Raw genomic sequence first — 17,165 nt, forward strand, 5'->3', positions numbered from 1 at the left:
AGGAAAGATAAATTATTTCAATAACTTGTTGTTAGAGACTTAGTATTATTAACGTACTAACTTACCAAACTTAGCAAAATTATTTTTTATGAATATTAGATTAAGTGCAATTAGCTCACCTTTAGTTCTTTCCTTGTATTATTCTATCATACAAATCAGATGACTTATAGCAAGTTTATGCACTTTTACTTTTATTTACAAATGCAGAAACCTTACCTGTTTTTGGATTTATATCATTTCTTGAAACTACTATGAATATTGAGAGAGTTTATAAAAGTAACATCAGAGAAGCCTGATTTGATTTCCTCTTTGCCACATCCTTGTTATGTCAATTTTAAACAAGTTACTTTACTTCTGTCATCTTTAGTTTTGTTGTCTGTAAAATAATATACTTACCAGTACTGTTAGGAACTTCAAAGCAGTGCCCTATCCACAGAGCTAAGTAAATGTTGAATGAATACACCTAGATAATTAAATAGAAAGCAATTTGTTGTTGTTCAGTCGCTCAGTCATGTCTGACTTTCCCCATAGACTGCAGCACATCAGGCTTCGCCCAAACTCATGTCCGTTGAGTCAGTGATGCCATTCAGCAATCATCCTATGTCGTCCCCTTCTCCCCCCGCTTTCAGTCTTGCCCAGCATCAGGGTCTTTTCCAATGAGTCAGTTCTTCACATCAGGTGGCCAAAGTATTGGAGCTTCAGCTTCAGCATCAGTCCTTCCAATGAATATTTGGGATTGATTTCCTTTAGAATGGACTGGTTTGATCTTGCTGTCCAAGGGACTCTGAAGAGTCTACTCCAACACCACAGTTCAGAAGCATCAATTTCTCGATGCCCAGCTTTCTTTATGGTCCAACTCTTAACATCTATACACGACTACTAGAAAAACCATAGCTTTGACTAGATGGACCTTTGTCGACAAAGTAATGTCTCTGCTTTTTAATACACTATCTAGGTTTGTCATAGCTTTTCTTCTAAGGAACAAGCATCTTTTAATTTCATGGCTGCAATCACTGTCTGCAGTGATTTTGGAGTCCAAGAAAATAAAATCTGTCACTGTTTCCATTGTTTCTCCATCTATTTGCCATGAACTGATGGGACTGGATGCCATGATCTTCGTGTTTTGAATGTTGAGTATTTGAGTCAGGATTTTCACTCTTTCATCTTCATCAAGAGGCTCTTTAGTTCCTCTTTGTTTTCTGCCATAACAGTGGTGTCATCTGTGTATCTGAGGTTATTACTATTTCTCCTGGCAATCTTTATTCCAGCCTGTGCTTCATCTAGCCCGGTATTTCGCATGATGTACTCTGCATAATTTAAATAAGCAGGTTGACAGTGTACTTGACATACTCCTTTTCCAATTTTGAACCATTCCATTGTTCAATTAACTAGTTGTTCTTTTTAAACAGGTTTTCCCATCCTGTGTAAAGTGGAATAGCTGAAATTTTTGTTTTATTTTACCACTAATCTGACTTTCTCATATTCCTCTTGAACTAAATATTGGGTTGGCCGTAAAGTTCATTCAGGTTTTTCCGTATCAGAAGAAAAGCTCGAATAAACTTTTTGGCCAACCCAGTGTTTCAGAAAATCTCAAGCATCTAGTATGGTTTAGGCTTGGATACAGCAGGACACAGAATAGACAATTATTTTTGAGCTTTATGGGATTTGGCTTTTAATTGATAAAATATGTAGTTTATCATATGGTTGCATGTTATTAAGGGAAAATAAGTTGAAGAAAGGGTCTGGAGAGAGAATAGGGTTGCTATTTTAAATAGTGTATATACTGATAATGTGGTTCTGAGCAGAAATCTGAAGAAAATGATTAAGCCATATGTATAATCAGAAGAAGAGCATTCCAGGCAGGACTTCAAATTCTACTGTTGTGAGCTAGTAGTCTGCTTAGTATTTATAAGAAATGGCAAGGAAGTCATTGTGACAGTAGTGAGGAAGACAAGCTATTAGCCGGATTAGAAGTGAGGTTAAGAGAGCCTGGGAGTCCAGTGCCTGATTCTAGTTAATCATTGAAGGGCGTTGTAGACCTTCCTGCAGACTTAGACTTTGAAGTGGGAAACAGAGTGCTGATTAAAGCAAAGATGAAAATCTGTAGACTGAGAGTAATCTACATGAGAGTTGATGTAGTTTGAATTAGAATGAAGGCAGTGGAAGTAATTGGTCAGATTCTGAAAATACTTTGAATAAAGCCAGTAGTATATGCTGATGGATTGGATGTGGGATATGAGAAAGTAGAAGCAAGAATGGTGCCAAGATTTTTGACTTGAAGAATGCTAAGAATGAAGCAGCCATATTTGATACTAAGGTGAGGAAGACTCAGAGGAGCAGGTTTGAGGGGGAAACCAAGAATTTAGTTTTGGATATGCTAGGTAGGCCTTTCAGATGTCACTTCCCACAGGAAGTGTCAAGTAGGCAGTTGGGTACTTGAGTTTGAAGTTAAAGGGACAGCTGAGCTGGATATGTGTATGTGACTGCAGTATATAGCCTTAGTTTTAAGTCAGGATGGGTGAGATCTTAGTAAGGATAGCCAGAGAACAGGACTGGATTGAGGATATGTGATTTGTGAAAATTTGAGCCAGCTTTTGTGGTTTTTCAAGTAGAAATGTAATATTACCATTTTCTACTACACACAAAATCATTACTTTCTACAATGTTACGGAAGCTGAGATTTAAGAAATAAGATTAATAATATATAAACGTGGCAAATTTAAAAGGGGAATGCCATTTTATTCTCATAATGAGGCTATTTTGGGATGATACAGTTTTACTTTTTTTTAATATAAATTTATCTATTTTAATTGGAGGTTAATTACTTTACAATATTGTATTGGTTTTGCCATACATCAACATGAATCGCCACAGGTATACACGTGTTCCCCATCCTGAACCCCCCTCTTCCCTCCCTGTACCATCCCTCTGGGTCGTCCCAGGCGCCAGCCCCAAGCATCTCTGAAATGCTAGTTCTTTTTTTCTGGTAGTTGGAACTTGCTCTTCTGATTGAATTTGTGAGTTTTAGCAGCACTAGAGGGCAGACTTGCCTCTAGACTATAAGGTGCTGTGAATGGATTTAGCCAAATGTCTTCACTATATTCAGTCCCAATTAATGGATAGGTTTGTCTTGCAAGTGACTAGTGTCCTATCTACTATGTTTTTTCAGCTCCTGGGAAACCATAAAATTATGATTTTATCCTATGATTGATTTTAATATCCTAGATTTTAATCTAGAATCAGTAGTTGATATTAATATGTATTTGCACATGAAGTCCCAAGAAATATACCTGTAGCTTACTACAGTTATATTAAGATCTTATATAGAGCATCCACACATACATTAACATAAGAGACTTTGAAGCCAGTCAGAAGAAATACTGGTCATGAAAACATTTATTCAGGAAATGTATTGAGCTATTAACTTTGTGCTATCAATTGTGATAAAGAGTTGGGACTACAAAAATAAGTAAAATACAGTCCCTGCTTACATAAGTTTTGGTGTAGCATATTATAGCACTTAATATCTTGTGTTTATTTAAATATCTTGTTTCTTCAGTGATAGAAGTCCTGACTCATTTATTTTTGGTACTTCCAAGTGCCCATCACAGTGCCTGGTACTTAAGTTAGTTCATAGTGTATGGATAAATTAATGAGAAGAGACAGAAAAAGAAAAAAAACAGAGGGCTTTTGGAAAAATCGATTGTCTTTTCATAGTTTTTTCCTTGCAGAAAAGACCGCCTGTTAACAACAAAAATGGTTATGGAGATTATTCCAACACTCCATCTGCTCCCACTCTTGCTAATAGTCTTCATCTCCACCCATGGTCAAGAGCTATGAATAAAAATATTAATTAAAAAAATGACATTCATAGAGGTCTAGCCTTTTTATAGTCCCTGAAGTGGAAAAGAAAGAAAAATGCGAAGATGGATGACTCCAATCTGGCTCTTGTCAGTCTGAGAAGTTTGAAGTGAAACGGTTTTCTGGAATGAGGGCACTCTTCACCCAGTAAGTTTGCCCACACATGATCCTGCTCTCTAGACCTTTTAGGGTCCCTACTTCTACATGCTAGTTCCTCAGTTTTCTTACCGAGAACAGAATAATATTCCTTCCCTCATAAGATTATTTTGAGGGTGAAATTAAATAATGCATACAGTAAACATGAGTTACTTTGGTATCTGGACAGCAGACCAGTTGGACTTGGTAGGATGGATTCGTGTTCTTTAGTGTCATTCATTACATAGTAGAATTAAGTCATGGTTCTCAGACAGGAAAGAATCTGCCTGCAAATGCAGGAGACTGGGTTTGAACCCTGGGTCAGGAAGATCTGGAGAAGGGACTGGCTACTCACTCCAGTACTCTTGCCTGGAGAATCCCATGGACGGAGGAGCCCGGTGGGCTACAGTCCATGGGGTCGCAAAGAGTCAGACACAACTGAGCAACTTCACTTCACTGACACCAAGTAGTAAGCACTCAGCAATGTTAGCTCCTTTAGCTGTCTTTAAAAGTGGACCAATTTGATCTTACAGGAAGGACTCTTTATTCTTTTTGAGACAAATAGTTAAAAATTATAAAGCCAAAATACTATGTATTATTATTTGACTCTCTTAAACAATTGTTTAATTAAGTAGCAGGATTCTTTTTCAAAAGAACTTTCACTTAGAAGCACAATATTTAAAGCAGAGCAAACTGATATGCTCTGGTTGAAGCAGGAAAAGTCCTCTCTCACCACCCCCACTGCCGCTGTCACTTCTGAGAAACCTCAAAGGAACTCCTAGGTCTCTCACTTGTGTATTTTGAAATCTACTGTGCCCGCATTTGCATTTTGGCCTGTCAAACGTGAATAAAGTAATAGAATGAGAAGGCTCAGACTCTAGAAATTTCTGTTGTCTGCATAAAAGTAAAAATGTGGCTGACATTGTTTTAGGATGTATTAAGATGAGATGTATTTTAGCGTCATTGGAAATGTTTATGATAAAGTGTATGATCATTCTGTTTTAGGTTCCTTATCTAGACTTCATGGCTTCCCAGGTGGCGCTAATGGTAAAGAACCCGCCTGCCAATGCAGGAGACTTAAGAGACACGGGTTCGATCCCTGGGTCGGGAAGATCTCCTAGAGGAGGAAATGGCAACCCACTCCAGTATTCTTGCCTGGAGAATTCCATGGACAGAGGAGCCTGGCGAGCTACAGTCCATGGGGTCACAAAGAGTCAGACCTGACTGAACGATTTAGCATGTGCGTATCTAGAGTTGGTCTAAAATGAAGTGATGTGTATGAACTGTCAAGAGAGATTTGCAACTGATATACGCACGACTGGCTGAGGCTTCATTCACTGTGGTCCCTTATTACATATAAAAAAGAGTTTAATTCCTACTCTCTACTTTTGAGAATTATAATCTTAAAAGGAAACAGCTCTGTTAACAGGGACAGTTAGTCATAAGTGTTCCTCACTCAATGTCCATACATAATAAGGGCTTAATAGATGTTTATTGAATGAAAACAGTTACATGTCTGTCTGCTTTCAAGTTACTTGAAAGGCCATATTTTATCTTTTTTGTGCCCAGTGGTAGCACATGGCCAGTAAATGAGTGAATGTACACATGAAAACATAAAAATTTTACATATCTATATTCCCATTAGACTAAGGCTCTTGAGGGAAGAAACCATGTCTTAGAATAGCGCCTCACTAATAGCAAGTTGTCAAAAATGTCTGTAGAACTGACTAGAACTTAAATTTGAATAGTATCAGAGTAGGTTCACAAAACCTGACACAGTGCCTTCTGAATACACGCTAAAACTTTCATAATTGAAGACAGAGATCCCACTAAGCATTTTCTGAGTTAGGGCCAGTTGGATGACATGAGCAAGCTATCAGAGCTCAGAGGAGTGAGAGTTCTTCTCAGAGTCGGTACGATTTGATAAAGGTGGATGTCCTTTGGTTTCAGACAGCTGGAGAGGAGAGAGGCTAGGAACAGGGAGACCGGTAAGGAAGGCATGATGTGGCAAGAGCCCTGGGCTCGAACAGAAAAGGTCTGTATTCTCAGTTCCCACTTTGCTGCTTACTGGCTGTAGAGCCTTGAGATGACTGTAGTTTCCTTTTCCTCTTCTGTGAAATTCTTGTCCTTTTTGATATTGTACTTCAAAGTGTTTGTAACATGCTAAGTAAGACATAATGCTGTGCTTTGAATGCAGTGGGTTCGAAATAAACGTTTGTTGAATGACAAAGAAAAAGTGGTGTTGATTAATGAAAAGAATGGAAGCCCTGGAACCTCAGCCCCTGCAGTCTGCCAGCGATTTGTTGACTCTTATAGGAAGAAAAGTAAATATCCGAAGCCACCAAATCTCATGATCAGAAGAAAGACTTTCTGGATCAGTTGGAAACTCCTAGGGGATGCTAAAGTTATATCAGAGGTGAATAAGTCATGAGGTTTTCATGCTGACATTATTTCTAAGATTGCTGCCGTACTGAGGAGATAAACCACAAGGTACACCATCCAGAACTTTTATGAAAAAAAAGCTTCCTGAAGGATGAATGCTTCATTTGCTTTAACTGCTTGCATATGTACTTACTAATGAGTCATTTTTTTCTTAATTGGTAATATGCTTTAAATTGGTCATAAGATATTACATCAAGTAGTCTAATGTTACACAACAGTTGAAAAAAAGTTGACAGGCCACCAGCTGAATAAAGGAAAATGTGATTCTTTTTGAGCTTAAAATGTATGAATCGGTAATAGTTACCTTGGTCTTTATGTTGTAAGATTGGATTTATTGAAACTTCTCCCTTATGTTCAAAAATCAGAGCCCCTTTCTTTGCCTCTGAAATCTCTTCTGCCTCTTGTACTCATTGAGAGTTCCACTCCTTATTTGGGGTCTGCTTACTTTTAAGATATATCTGTTTCTCCCTGTTTTTGAACTATTATAAATTTTGTATATACTTTTATTAGAGTATTGATAACACCTAGTTTACATGTTTGTTTTCTTAACTAAGCTGTGATCTGGAGAGCAGGGATTATGTATTTTTGCCTTTTATTTTTCCAGTGTTCAGAACTATCCACAGTATAGGAAAGCACTTAATAAATGGAACAAAAGAATAAATCAAGATGGATAGATAAATAAATGATTTTGCTTGCATAAGGTATCTGTCTTTTGTCTGTCTTTTTCACTGTATGGCAGAAATTCCAGTACAGCCCTATTTTTAATGTTTATCTACTATTAAAGTTATTAAGCAAATGTAAATTGAAATATTAAGTTCATCTTAATACAATTATAACACTTTTGCCTACTAAATAGATACAGATTTTTAAACTGATAAGACTCATTGTGGATAAGAGTACAGGGAAATGGAAACTTTTATATTTTGCTGAAAGAAATGTAAATTGGCAGATCTTTTCTGGAAGGTATTTATTTAGGAAAATATATTCAAAAGCCTTAATAATGTTCATATCCTTTCAACAATTCTATGCCTAGGAATTTATCCTGTACAATAAATTAGACATTGGCAAAACATTTTAATCATATTTTACTGATAGAAAAAAGGAAATAAATGCTTAACCATAAGAAATTGGTTATATAAATTACAATGTATTCATAAAATGGAGTGGGTTGCCATTTCCGTCTCCAGGAGATCTTCCTGACCCAGGGATAAAACCCATGTCTTCTTCATTGGCATTTGGATACTTTACCATTGAAACACCTGGGAAGCTCAGTGATAGAATTACCATGAGGTTTTGTTTTTGCTTCATTCTTTCTATTTTCTGCATTGAATATGTTCAATTACTTTATTAATTTTAAAACATTATAGAAAGAAGCACACTTTCTCCTTTGCTGACTATACCCATCCTCCCAAGGAAGAAAGAGAGACTAATCTTGTAACAGGAATTTCCACCAGGACCCAGTGTGGCAAACCATTTTCTCTACCTGTTCTGCCCTGATGCGCTGTGCATGGTAGTCATAGCTTACAGTTGGAGCCAATACAGAAGTAACATTGATTGATTCATTCAGTTAGGAAATATTTGTTGATACTACTGCTGAGCCTCAGCACTTGGGATAAAAGGGTAAGTATCAAATCCTTGAAATCCTTGAATCCATTGTATTTTGAGGTTTAATTTTTAAACTAGGAATTTAATAAAGAGAATCTAGTTCATTCCTTTCTGTTTGGAGACAGAGAAATGGATCCTAACAAAATTTGCCCAAGATTGAATGGATATAAGTGGCACATGTAGACTTGAATCTAAAAATTCTCTTTCTACTCAAGTGTTCTTTCTGGTCACTTAGGCCCTTCATTTTATAGAACTCTGATCTTTTATAGATTCTCAAAAAGAAATCTTATACTTGATGCTTGTGTATATTCTACAAAATCTTTCATTGGTAGCCTTAACTTGTTTTGCTTTGTTTCATAGAATTTGTAGTTAACAAAAGTTTCATATCTGAAATTTCTGAATTAGTCATTAAGTTTTTGCTCATGTTATACTTTCATTTTTAACCTCATCAATAAATTTGGATAAAGCCAATTAAAATCTTTTGCCCCATCTTTATAAATGCATTGCTCCTTACTCTTGGGGAGAGGCCATTCGACTGGTCAGTAATCCATCTACCTGGCATATTATGCACAAAGATTATCTGTGATATGGATTTTGTCAGCTGGTGAAATATAGATATAGCATGGTTATAGCACACCACTGTATGCCTGGTATTTACCAAATCCACTGCTTCACACACTGCTCTCACCGTCTTGAAAGCATCCCCTGGCTGACACCCATCCTTTGAAACCCCCAATCCCAGGGTAGGCATTGCTTCTTCTGGGAAGGCATTGCTCACCTGTACCTGCTCCCCAGTATTCTCTTACCTTCTGAATATAGCATTGGTCATGTTACGTTGTATTATCTTTAGCTCCTTGAATCCAGGGATGTGGTCTTCTGTATTCCTAATGGATTTAGTTCACCACGAGACCCATAGCAGGTAGTCAAGCGTATATTTCCTTGTTGATAAGATGAAGAAGTGAATGATGGCATTAACAAACGCATTTCCTTACCATGTTAAAAAGTAAAGAAAGCTTACTTTGGATAAATTGTTCTCCATGCTGGTTCCTTGTGGTCACCTCTTCTTTATTCTTTAATCCAGTGTATTTTTCTCCTGAGTTGAGATAAAGATCTCACAGGGGTGCAGCTGGGAGAAGCCACCATCTTTACTTCTGAAAACTCAGGAAAAAGCATGCCCTTCCCTAATTCAGAATTTGAGCCTCTTGTCCCCCACCTTTACCATAACATCAGATAGTGCTTTGGTTATCACACTGTGTATTCACTGAGAATTCTGTGTCCATATATTTGGATTCAACTGAGAATAGCAATGTGATGTGATGGGATGACCACCACACAGGGAGATGAGATGATTCTAGTCCAGATGGAGCCCCTGATTTGCTAGGTGATCTTAAACTCCCCATTTATTTTCCAAGTGTTAGACTGGTTTATTTCTCTTCCTTGGTTCTTGTCTCATCACAACAAAAATTTGGAACAACAGATGAAAGGGTTAAAACAACAGACAAGTTACAGCTCAGTTTAGCTCAAGCAGACAGATTTCTTACTAGACAACTCCCAAGACATGGGAGCAGGCGGACCCCAAAGGAGTCCTCCTGATCCCTCTTGGCTTCCGCCTGTTTGTATGTCCTGTCTCCTCCTTTCACTTGTGCCCTGTGCAAAACAGAGCTTGTACCCACCACCAATCAAGAAAGAGAATGCAAATGGTCATACGCTTAAGGCCGTTTGACAACTGCAAGTTATATAACAGCAGAGTGTGTTGTATATATCTTCCTATAATTCAGTCTGTTATAATCAGATGTATATATGTATAGAATATGAACTCTTAATGGGCTCCTAGCAGTAAGGTTACTTGAGAAAGCCCCTGCGGTTATTTTGTATCCACCGTGTGCCTAGGGTGCATGTGCCGGAGCTGGAAAAGTCTCTGTGGTTATTTTTGCAGTATATCCTGGAGCTCTCTTGGGTGTTTCTGGGATGGGGTTTAGAGATCAGCTTGCATCCTTTCCGGCTAGGTCTCCCCTTGCTCCTCATGCCTAACTTCTACCTAACACAAGGTTTCAGTTTCTCATTTGTCAAGAGAAAGTTCTGGATTCTATAATCACGGGCTTGGAAGGACCCTTTGCTGCAGTGCTTGCCCCTGAACCAACATCTTGAGTTCTGGATTCTATAATCAAGGGCTTGGAAGGACCCTTTGCTGCAGTGCTTGCCCCTGAACCAACATCTTGAGTTCTGGATTCTATAATCACGGGCTTGGAAGGACCCTTTGCTGCAGTGCTTGCCCCTGAACCAACATCTTGAGCAACAAATATTACAAAGAAAAGGACTGAAAATCGCTGCATGCTTGTGCAATTGGGCAAATTATGGACAACAAGATAGAAGAAGAACAACCTCCCTCCCTTTACCCACTCTTCCTCACCAACTGCCACTTCTAAAGAACTGGGAATAAAAACAGCACGTCCAAGAAAAGCAGGGCACTGCCCATGCCCCGTGCACTCAGCACCACCAGAGGGGTGGGCAGACCACCTAAAGCCGTAATTCTGGCTGGACTCCTGGACTCGCCCCTACCTTCACCCCGTACAGGAAACAGGCTTGCCCCCACTGCAGGGAGCAAACAGAGGAATTTTATTTGTTTTCACTCCCACTTGCCGCAGCAGTGGTCCAAGTAAGCCTTGCCTAAATTTCTTCTCTATCCTCTTAATTTCTATTGATTGGGGAAGGCCAAGAACCCTGGTCAAAATCAGTTTTCCTCTCCAGGATTCTCAAAATCTAGTATGCTCTCTTACAGTATGGTGATATGATCCTTTTGTTGTTGTTCAGTCGCTCAGTCATGTCTGACTCTCTGTGACCCCATGGACTGCAGCATGCCAGGCCTCCCTGTCCTTCACAATCTCCCGAAACTTGCTCAAACTCATGTCCGTTGAGTCAGTGATACCATCCAACCATCTCATCCTCTGTCATTCCCTTCTCCTCCTGCCTTCAATCTTTCCCAGCATCAGGGTCTTTTCTAATGAGTTGGCTCTTTGGATTAGACGGCCAAAGTATTGGAGCTTCAGCTTCAGCATCAGTCCTTCCAATGAATATTCAGGATTGATTTCCTTTAGGATTGACTGGTTTGATCTCCTTGATGTCCAAGGGATTCTCAAGCATCTTCTCCAACACCATAGTTCAAAAGCATCAATTCTTCGGCACTCAGCTTCCTGATGGCCCAGCTCTCACACCCATACATGACTACTGGAAAAACCATAGCTTTGACTAGATGGACCTTTGTTGGCAAAGTAATGTCTCTGTTTTTCAATACCCTGTCTAGGTTGGTCAGAGCTTTTCTTCCAAGGAGCAAGCATCTTTTAATTTCATCACTGCAGTCACCATCTGCAGTGATTTTTGAGTCCAAGAAAATAGTCTGTCACTGTTTCCACTGTTTCCCCTTCTATTTGCCATGAAGTGATGGGACCGGATGCCATGATCTTTGTTATTTGAAGATTGAATTTTAAGCCAGCTTTTTCACTCCTCTTTCACCTTCATTAAGAGGTTCTTTAGTTCCTCTTCACGTTCTGCCATAAGTGTGGTATCATCTGCATATCTGAGGTTATTGATATTTCTCTGGGTGATCTTGATTCCAGCTTGTGCTTCATCCAGTCCAGCATTTAGCATGATGTGATCTTAGCTTTCAAAGAACGTGAAGTATTGGACTTGACTTTGAAGGTGTTATCTCTGTATATCTCTGACTTATTCAGGCTCTGCTTGACTATTTTCTGTAGTTTAATCTTACTCCACAAAGGACATCCCATTCTGTTTGAAACAACAGTCACTGCAAATGTCATTGCATCCTTTGCAAATACTTTCTACCATTCTGTAGGTTATTTTTTCATTTGTTTGTGGTTTTCTTTGTTATTCAGAAAACTTACATTAGGTCCCATTTGTTCATTTTGCTTTTATTTCTTTTGCCTTAGGCTACTGATCCAAGAAAATATTCATTTCTGTGATTTATGTCTGAGGATGTTTGCCTGCGTTCTGTTCTAGGAAATTCATGGTGTCATGCCTTATACTTAGTTTTTTAGACCATTTTGAGTTTGTTTTTGTATATGGCGTAATGGCGTGTTGTAATTTCATTCATTTACATGTAGCAGCTCAGTGTCCCCAAAACAACTTACTAAAGAGATTACCTTTTTTTCCATCGTGTTTTTTTGCCTCCTTTATAATAGATTAACTGATATCACTATGTGGACTCTAAGAAATAATACAAATAGCACTATGTAGAAAATAGAAACAGACTCACAGACAGAAAAAAACAAACTTTTGGTTACCAAAGGGGTAAGTCAGGGAGGAGGGATAAATTAGGAGCACGGGGTTAACAGATCAAAGTACTTTACAAAAAATAGATAAACAAGGACTTACTGTATAGCACAGGAAATAGCATTCAATATCTGACAATAATCTATCATGGAAAACAATATGAAAATATGTATGTATGTAATAACTGAGTCACTTTGCTGTATACTTGAAACTAATACGATATTGTAAGTCAACTATACATCAATAAAAATTCTAGTTTAACACTTCTCATATAACAGGTTCTGTTATGAGAGGTGAACTTGTCTTTCGTTCCTGATGCAGCGCGTTGGTACATTTACACTTCAGTGACTTTGCACAGGCCATTCTTCTGCCTGTGTTACCTTCATTCATTTTTCCATACACTGAATTACTCCCTCTTTAGGGCCCAGTTTACACCCTTCTTTCAGTCAAAATTTTCACTCTGTCCTCTGTGCTTCATAGATGCTTTGTTATATTTTACAGACTTTTTACTACAGTGAATTTTACTCTGTATTCTAAGTGTCTTACATATCCGTGTGTTCTGTTATAGCTGAGACCATAACTGATTTATCCACAGTGCCTGGTACATGATGAGCATGCATGAATGAGTGAGTGAGTGGATGAATATATTTTCTAGCATATAGTTCAGGTTCTTATATATAGTAGCTGCTCAAGAAGTATTGAAGAGTAAATGAATTTATAGATGAACAGGTGAATATACATTGATTGATCTTTGAGTTATCATAAAATATTGAACCTAAAAACAAGCATAAAACTCCAGCTTGATACAACCAGCTCAGGGTGTAGAGGATTGTCTACTCACCTCATTCTTCAAACTATCTTCTTTTTATGTCAGATGCACATTCACATCAACAGGAGAGAAACTAAACTGGGAGCTAAGCAATGTGTTTTCTCTCTGTACTCAATGTGGCATTCCTGCCTTTCCCCATTCTCTTCACCGGAACCTAACTGAAGAAGTCCCCAGCAGTTTCCACTGTCTGCGTGTTACTCTGGCACTTCTCTTTGCTCTCTGAGACATTCTTGCTTTTGTTTTTCATGTTTGTGCTTCCTTCTGTCTTTCGTGCTTGTCAATGCAAAACATTCTTGCCTCTTTGTCTTTAATTATAACTGATTCTGCTTATAGTGCAGTAACTTCATTTTTAAGATTGTAATATTCATCAAACAGCTTTCCTTAACATAAGTATCTGTATGGTTTAAAAAAAAGTGGTTATTTAGAAATCTGGTTATGTTTAGAAGTGATATAAGCTTCCTCAAAAACAAAAGTTATGGTTAAATACAGTCCACAGTATAGATTTATAAACAGTTTGCCGAGAACTTCATAGAATGTTATTTCCATCCAGTTATTAAAATACAGATGTCTTCAATAGCTTCCATATGTTGTCTAAGCAAATGCCTAAGGATACAGGTGGCAGTCACTGATTGGATCAAGATACAGGAGAAGCAGAAGTATGGACTCTAGGTTTACGTGTGGAAGTAATGGAAAAAGGCAAAGTGGTGAAGTGACACCAGCTGCTGCTGCAAGTGCCTTGAATTGTCTGTCCTGTGTCTTTGGGGGGGAAAGCATGAAAAGAAGCCAAGAAGGCTAAGGGAAAACAGGAAATTGTTCAGACTTCTTATATATGTAAATAGAGAGAATGGAAAAAAGCAAAACAGGAAGTACTTCAGAAGCATAAACAAATACTTACTGTATTACTTCATTGAGAAATTGTAGATTCTCCACAATCCAATAATCAGAGAGTACCTAAATGGAAACAGTGGCCACCAGGAGGGAAACCACCATGAGCCAGATTCTAACCATGAAAAGGCCTTCAACCTCTTAACATGTGAATTTAGAAAATTACTCAACCTCTGAAAAATAGAAATGGTCAAGAAAAATCCCAATAATATTTAAAAGTAAATGAGAGATCAGTGGAAATCAATATTCCATTCAGTAACTACTTATAAATATAAAACTCTATGTACTTCTAGGAGAATGGTCTGTCCATGGTGAATGAGATAAGTATGTTGGAGAATTTGTACATCCATTTTGTGGAGTTGGTCTTACCCTTCTAAAAATCAAGTTGAAGAAGACCAATTCAGTATAAATTTAAAAACCTGTATAAATTTAAAAACCAGCATAAATTTAAAAACTGAGAGTTCTTTTCGTTGCAATGGTAAATGGAATTGTTTCCTTAATTTCTTTTTCTACTTTCTCATTATTCGTGTATAGGAATGCAAGGGATTTCTGTGTGTTGATTTTATATCCTGCAACTTTACTATATTCATTGATGAGCTCTAGTAATTTTCTGGTGGAGTCTTTAGGGTTTTCCATGTAGAGGATCATGTCATCTGCAAACAGTGAGAGTTTGACTTCTTCTTTTCCAATTTGGATTCCTTTGATTTCTTTTTCTGCTCTGATTGCTGTGGCCAAAACTTCCAGAACTATGTTGAATAGTAGCGGTGAAAGTGGACACCCTTGTCTTGTTCCTGACTTTAGGGGAAATGCTTTCAATTTTTCACCATTGAGGATAATGTTTGCTGTGGGTTTGTCATAGATAGCTTTTACTATGTTGAGGTATGTTCCTTCTATTCCTGCTTTCTGGAGAGTTTTTATCATAAATGGATGTTGAATTTTGTCAAAGGCCTTCTCTGCATCTATTGAGATAATCATATGGTTTTTATTTTTCAATTTGTTAATGTGGTGAATTACATTGATTGATTTGCGGATATTGAAGAATCCTTGCATCCCTGGGATAAAGCCCTCTTGGTCATGGTGTATGATCTTTTTAATGTGTTGTTGGATTCTGATTGCTAGAATTTTGTTGAGGATTTTTGCATCTATGTTCATCAGTGATATTGGCCTGTAGTTTTCTTTTTTTGTGACATCTTTGTCAGGTTTTGGTATTAGGGTGATGGTGGCCTCATAGAAAGAGTTTGGAAGTTTACCTTCCTCTGCAATTTTCTGGAAGAGTTTGAGGAGGATAGGTGTTAGCTCTTCTCGAAATTTTTGGTAGAATTCAGCTGTGAAGCCATCTGGACCTGGGCTTTTGTTTGCTGGAAGATTTCTGATTACAGTTTCAATTTCCGTGCTTGTTAGGAACATATCTACCTAAAGAAACTAAAGACCTATATATAGAAAACTATAAAACACTGATGAAAGAAATCAAAGAGGACACTAATAGATGGAGAAATATACCATGTTCATGGATTGGAAGAATCAATATAGTGAAAATGAGTATACTACCCAAAGCAATTTACAAATTCAATGCAATCCCTGTCAAGCTACCAGCCACATTTTTCACAGAACTAGAACAAATAATTTCAAGATTTGTATGGAAATACAAAAAACCTCGAATAGCCAAAGCAATCTTGAGAAAGAAGAATGGAACGGGAGGAATCAACTCGCCTGACTTCAGGCTCTACTACAAAGCCACAGTCATCAAGACAGTATGGTACTGGCACAAAGACAGACATATAGATCAATGGAACAAAATAGAAAGCCCAGAGATAAATCCACACGCATATGGACACCTTATCTTTGACAAAGGAGGCAAGAATATACAATGGAGTAAAGACAATCTCTTTAACAAGTGGTGCTGGGAAAACTGGTCAACCACTTGTAAAAGAATGAAACTAGATCACTTTCTAACACCGTACACAAAAATAAACTCAAAATGGATTAAAGATCTAAATGTAAGATCAGAAACTATAAAACTCCTAGAGGAGAACATAGGCAAAACACTCTCAGAAATAAATCACAGCAGGATCCTCTATGATCCACCTCCCAGAATTCTGGAAATAAAAGCAAAAATAAACAAATGGGATCTAATTAAAATTAAAAGCTTCTGCACAACAAAGGAAACTATAAGCAAGGTGAAAAGACAGCCTTCTGAATGGGAGAAAATAATAGCAAATGAAGCAACTGACAAACAACTAATCTCAAAAATATACAAGCAACTTCTGCAGCTCAACTCCAGAAAAATAAATGACCCAATCAAAAAATGGGCCAAAGAACTAAATAGACATTCCTCCAAAGAAGACATACGGATGGCTAACAAACACATGAAAAGATGCTCAACATCACTCATTATTAGAGAAATGCAAATCAAAACCACAATGAGGTACCACTTCACACCAGTCAAAATGGCTGCAATCCAAAAATCTGCAAGCAATAAATGCTGGAGAGGGTGTGGAGAAAAGGGAACCCTCCTACACTGTTGGTGGGAATGCAAACTAGTACAGCCACTATGGAGAACAGTGTGGAGATTCCTTAAAAAATTGCAAATAGAACTCCCTTATGACTCAGCAATCCCACTGCTGGGCATACACACCGAGGAAACCAGAATTGAAAGAGACGCATGTACCCCAATGTTCATCGCAGCACTGTTTATAATAGCCAGGACATGGAAACAACCTAGATGTCCATCAGCAGATGAATGGATAAGAAAGCTGTGGTACATATACACAATGGAGTATTACTCAGCGGTTAAAAAGAATTCATTTGAATCAGTTCTGATGAGATGGATGAAACTGGAGCCGATTATACAGAGTGAAGTAAGCCAGAAAGAAAAACACCAATACAGTATACTAACACATATATATGGAATTTAGGAAGATGGCAATGACGACCCTGTATGCAAGTCAGGAAAAAAGACACAGATGTGTATAACGGACTTTTGGACTCAGAGGGAGAGGGAGAGGGTGGGATGATTTGGGAGAATGGGAATTCTAACATGTATACTATCATGTAAGAATTGAATCGCCAGTCCATGTCTGACGTAGGGTGCAGCATGCTTGGGGCTGGTGCATGGGGATGA

At 38.0% G+C, this 17,165-nt stretch overlaps 1 long non-coding RNA gene across 1 annotated transcript; it reads left to right on the forward strand.

The window, feature by feature from the left end:
• The first annotated feature begins 1,890 nt into the window (after positions 1–1,890).
• On the forward strand, positions 1,891–7,140 carry LOC138421074 (uncharacterized). The gene is made up of 2 exons (XR_011249404.1): positions 1,891–4,008; positions 5,002–7,140. It is a non-coding gene; the product is annotated as an uncharacterized lncRNA (long non-coding RNA).
• Positions 7,141–17,165: the final 10,025 nt, after the last annotated feature.

The sequence above is a fragment of the Ovis canadensis genome, chromosome 15 (assembly GCF_042477335.2).
Source record: "Ovis canadensis isolate MfBH-ARS-UI-01 breed Bighorn chromosome 15, ARS-UI_OviCan_v2, whole genome shotgun sequence".
In the NCBI taxonomy this organism is placed as follows: Eukaryota; Metazoa; Chordata; class Mammalia; order Artiodactyla; family Bovidae; genus Ovis; species Ovis canadensis.